We start from the raw sequence: 6,000 nt of genomic DNA, 5'->3' as shown, positions 1-6,000 counted from the left end.
GAAACAAACTGACCCATTTGCCTCCTGCTTCATCCATCTTGCATTTTTGCCCAACATTTCAATGTATCTAAATCATGAAGAAACAATGAGACAAATCTAGTATATGCGATATTCTTCAAGACAATTGGCCTAGATTCATAAAAAAAGTCAATGTCTTAAAAGACCAAAAAAAAAAAAAAAAATGGGGACAGGAGAATGCCTTAGATCAGTGACTGGCAAACTATATATAGTTCATGGGTCAAATCTGGCCCTCGTCCTGTATTCGTAAATGAAGTTTTATTGAGACACATTCACACCCATGTGTTTACATCTTGTTTATGGTTGCTTTCAACCTACAACAGCAAAGTTGAGTAGTTGCCAACCCATGCTGTACATTAAAGATGACTAATGAGACATGACAATCAACTGCAAATATAATGCTGAACCTTGATTGGATCCTGGATTTTTTAAAAAAGCTATAAAGAAAAACTTTGGGACAATTGGAGAAAATCTGAGTATGAACTGTATATTAAATGAAGTTATTTTTAAAAAATATTTTTTTATTGATTTCAGAGAGAAAGGGAGAGGGAGAGAGAGAAACAGCTGCCTCTTGCACATCCCATACTGGGGAATCATGCCCGCAATCCGGGCATGTGCCCCAACCGGGAATCGAAAGAACCATGACCTCCTGCCTGGTTCATAGGTCAAGGCTCAACCACTGAGCCACGCCAGCTGGGCAAATGAAATTATTGAATCAATATTAAATTTCTTGTGTATATGATAATGATATTGTGGTTATGTGGGAAGAATTCTTCCTCTTAGAAGTGCTGATGTGATTAGGAGTTAAATATCAAGATTTCTATTAAAATACTAGAGGCCCGATGCATGAAATTAGTGCATGGGTAGGTTCCCTAGGCCTAGCCAGTGATCAGGGCCAATTGGGGCCTTCTGGCTGCTGACCAGGGCCTTCCTTCCCCGCTGCCAGCTGCCCGCTAGGGCCTTCCTTCATTCCGCACTGCCCCCTGGTGGTCAGCGCACATCATAGCGAGCGATCAAACTCCTGGTTGAACTCTCGAGGGGACACTTTGCATATTAGCCTTTTATATATATAGATTCTCAAATGGTTCAGCCAAAGGAAAAACAATTTCTCTCTTCCTCTCGCTCAATCTTTCCTCTCTGTCTTCACAAAGAATGACTAAACAAATGTGGCAGACTGTTAAAATTAATGAATCAAGTAAAGGTTATATGGTGGTTATTGTAGTACTCATTTAACTTCTTAGCTATAACATGTTCAAAATAAAAGTCGGGGAAATAAATGAAGGAAACCTTCTTGATCTTAATTCTTAATCTAGTTCCAAGGGCAAGCTGTTAGGCTGCTTGAAACGGTTCAATTTTTTCAAAATCCGAAAATGAAAACAATTTGAAGTGAATTTCCCGAGTCCCTCTGACATTCCCTCCCTATTCCCATAGATAGGACAATAATTCTTGTCTGAGAAGAGAGAGCTGGGTGCTTTCAATCTTCTGAGTCCCAGGCAACACAACCAGGGGCCCAGAGGAAAGGCTACCATAACTTAAAAACTTCTGGTCACACGCTGGTAACACGAGAGAGGAGGTGACCTCTCATTTCGGTTCCTCATGCCGTCTTTTGAATATTAAGGAATAGAAATTCCCAAATTAAAATCAGCTTCACCCTAGTTTGTTTGACTCAGTGGATAGAACGTCGACCTGCGGACTGAAGGGTCCTGGGTTTGATTCTGGTCAGGGCCACATACCTTGTTTGCGGGCTGGCCCTGATTAGGGCACATGTGGGAGGCAACCAGTCGACATCTTTCTGACTTCAATGTTTCTCTCTGTGTGTGTCTCCCCCTTTCTTCCACTCTCTTTAAAAAATCAATGGAGCCCTAGCTGGTTTGGCTCAGTGGATAGAGTGCCAGCCTGCAGACTGAAGGGTCCTGGGTTTGATTCCAGTCAAGGGCACATTCCTGGGTTGCAGGCTCAGTCCCCAGTAGGGGGCATGCAAGAGGCAGCCAATCAATGATACTCTTTCATCATTGATGTTTCTATCTCTCTCTCCCTCTCCCTTCCTCTCTGAAATCAATAAAAATACATTTTTGTAAAAAATCAATGGAGAAATGTCCTCAGATGAGGATTAACCAAAACAAACAAACAAAAAACCCCAGCTTCATAGAAAGAGTCTGGCTGAGTGGTAACCTGGTACTGCACTCAAATCCCAGCCTGGCCACTTTCTGCTGGTATGACATATCTAATAACGACAACCACCAGCCCTACAACTCATAGTCATGGGATGTTGGTTAACTGCCTGGTCCAGGTCTGAGAACTTCACAAAGAGTAATTCATTTAAGTCTTACAGCACTAGGAGGTGAGCTGTTATTGTCAATCTCATTTTATGGAAGAAGAAACTTGAGTCCCAAGTGTTAAGAGTTGGCCCAAGTCTCGTAGCTGGTGGGTGAAAGAGCAAGGATTTGCACCAGGCTGTGTCCCTCTGGAGCTCCTGTGTGTTTTTCAGATGTGGTCTTAGGGAGAAGAGTTATGGTAAAAGGCAACTGACAGGTGGTTTGGTATTGAGGAGGGACTGGTCCACATGTGCATTGATGTTGTTGTTTTTAATATGTTTTTTATTGATTTGAGAGAGAGATAGCATGAAATAAGAGTCCATCAAATTCAGTTCTGTGGGTCATCCAGTACGTTCTAGAGAGCTAGCTTTCCACTGGGGATATGTGCCTGAACTTCCTCCTCCTGAAAAGCTGGGTGCTTTCTCATCTCTTCGCTACACACCCCATTGATAGCAGGAAGAGAGCACCCACAGTGTCCCATCAAGCACAGAGGTGACTCTGCTGAATTAGCCTCTCCTAGTTCTCTCCTCTGAGGGCCTTGGGAACTCATATCAGGATAAGTTGTGGCTTTTTTCTTTCAGTTTTAGAAAGATGCTATTTGGATTTTTGCATATAGCTGTGAAAGTAAAAACAGGATTTATAATGCTGAGAACTGAGGAAGAATTTTGCAACTTGCCCCAAAGGAGAAGTATTGGCTTTTTCAGCTTCCTCTTGACTATGGGGATTGATGGCACTGATGACTACATGGGAACTGAAATAGATCACTGTGTAGGGAAGAGGGTGGGGGTATCAATGGGTCCGAGCTTCCCTCCCTTCTTAGCTGACAGGTGTAGGTTGGATGCTGATTGATAAAGCTTCCCTGTCTAGCTGACAGGCCCAGGTACAAGTCCTGTAAGCTGGGAGTGTGGCCACAATCCTGGGGGCAGCCTCCGCTGTGGTCCACCTGAATTGAAGGACCAGTGTGAAGAGCAGGTGGAGTGTGGGCAGTGAGTCCCAGCCTTCCCTGCTCACATTAGGTCTGTCTGAGCCCTACCCCATCTCCCTGCAGCCTTTCTGGCTGGGGATTGTGTTTAGAGGGCAGATCTGGGAATGGGACTCTAAAGAGAAAGGGAAAAGAGAGAAGAAAGAAAAAAAGAATAAAAATAGTGTGGCCATTGAGCAGATGATGGAAGATGGGAAGAAGGAAGGTGGACCCAGAGGGCAGGATGTTGAAGACAATGTTTGTGGAGGCTCAATATCAATCCAGGTAGATTCCAAGTACTTCTTCTGGAATTAAGCAAATCTATAAGTTCTTCTGACAGCTGTGGTGGTGTTGGAAGGCACCCTCAGACCTCCCACTGGGGGAGAAGTTGACCACTGTGCTCCGAGGTGGCACCCCCTCCAGTGAAGAGTGTGGCAGGAACATGGGGGCAGGTCCATTCCCCAAAGATGTGGGACTCCTCTGGCAGTGACTTTGGCTCTGTGATACCCAGTGTCCTTGACGAAATTGTCCTTCCCTCTCTCCAGCACCAGGGTCCCACCTGCATGGTGGTCTGAAAGCTCTCCCAGTCCCCTCCCATTTTCCTCAGGTGTGTTTATTCTAACACAGCGCTGGACTGTCTAATCCCTGCCCATCTTGGCATCTGCTTCTCGGATGACCTGAAGGAGCAGGAACCTTAACACTAAGTACTAGTGTTATGTCTAGTTTATACCTGAGAAAACCTAGGCACAAAGAGATAAAATGAATTGCTTCAAGAGAATGGAGACCAAGAACTGGAGACAACTCTTTTTGGGTCTCTCTAAACAGAGTAGAGACTCGGGACAAGAACTGGAGGAGATATGGAATCAAGAGGAGAGTTCTAAAAATGGGAAGTATTCTGGCCTGCTTGTTTGTTTACTGGGAATGATCCAGCAGAGAGGGGAATGGTGCAGAAGAGAGGGGACAAATGCAGGAATACAATCTTGGGAGGCAGGATGGCTAGGATCTAGCACACAGTGGAGGGTTGGCTTTATTTTATTTTATTTATTTTTTGTATTTTTTGGAGGGTTGGCTTTAAACAAGAGCAGAGACTACTCTTTCATCAGACCAGGAGTGTGTGGGCACAGCTGCACGTGGATGGGAAGATGTGGTAGTGGGAAGATGTGGTGGTGGGAGCCTGTGGAAATTCTTCTCTGGTTCCTTCTATTTCTCAGTCAAACAATGTGCTTTGAAATGGACACTTATCCATTCCCGATGGAAGTGTAAATTAGCCTTTTGATATGAGACTTTCCAGCTTGGCAGATGGCCAGCCTCTTGGCCCAAGAAGGGGTTACCTGCATATGCCAAGGAGTTCTTAGAATTGGTACTAATGGAGTTCCTTGCTGATTGGAGCATCACTTCAGCTAGCAAAAGCCCAAGATATAGGGTGTCCATAAGTGGTTTGGATTTCTAATAAATTCCCTTTCATATAAGGTATAAATAATTTGTGAAATGTGACCAAAAATAATTTACTAGAGATTGAAATTAAGTTGCTCATGCTTGTTTTTCATTCTTTCATTTTGCAGGTAAATGAGCTCTACATTATACTGAGACAGCTGTATCCAATTATATCCAAAATGATGGTGGATGATGCATTGAAAGCCGACCTTCCTGAAATCAACTGTGCAAAACCTTGAATAAATTCTATCTTCGTTGCCTTTTGCAGATTGTTTACATTTTGTATAGAAGTGAACTTTTTTAAGCATGCAAATTGCACAGGACTTCGTGGGTGCCCTGTTCATCTTTACTTCTTCTCCCTCTAAGACACTCCTCCCTCCCCAGAGTCAGTATCACCATCTCCTTCTCTTCCTAGATTTTGCTGTTCCCACTCCAACTGTTTTATTGTGATAAAATATACATAATATAGAATTTACCATTTTAACCATTTTTAAGTATACAGTTCAATAGTTTTCTTTCTTTTTTTAAAAAAAATATATTTTATTGATTTTTTACAGAGAGGAAGGGAGAGGGATAGAGAGTTAGAAACATCGATCAGCTGCCTCCTGCACACTCCCCACTGGGTATGTGCCTGCAACCAAGGTACATGCCCTTGACCTGAATCAAACCTGGGTCCCTTGAGTCCGCAGGCTGACGCTCTATCCACTGAACCAAACCGGTCAGGGCCAGTTCAGTAGTTTTAAGTACATTAATATTATGGTATAACCATCACCACCATCCATCTCCATAATTCTTTTCATATTGCAAAACTGAAACTATCCCCATCCTATATAATAAAACGCTAATATGCAAATTGACCAAATGGTGGAAAGACCAGTCGCTATGACATGCACTGACCACCAGGGGGCAGACACTCAATGCAGGAGCTGCCCCCTGGTGGTCAGTGCGCTCCCACAGGGGGAGTGACGCTCAGCCAGAAGCCAGCTCACGGCTGGTGAGTGCAGCGGTGGTGGCGGGAGCCTTTCCCACCTCCATTGTAGGCGGGCAGTAAGGAGTCAGGGGTCCTGGACTGCAAGAGCCCTGGACTGCGAGAGCCCCAGACTGCAAGAGGTATTTTCTATGACTGTACATCTCTTTTATAATCTGAAGAAAGATATAAAGAATCCTATATAATAAAAGGGTAATATGCAAATTGACCCTAACACTAGACCAGTCACTATGAAGTGCACTGACCACCTCTTGTTCCCTTCTCCCAACCATCAGGCACCGATC

The sequence above is a fragment of the Plecotus auritus genome (genome assembly GCF_963455305.1).
Source record: "Plecotus auritus genome assembly, chromosome: 6".
Classification (NCBI taxonomy): domain Eukaryota; kingdom Metazoa; phylum Chordata; class Mammalia; order Chiroptera; family Vespertilionidae; genus Plecotus; species Plecotus auritus.
This window is presented reverse-complemented; position numbering follows the sequence as displayed.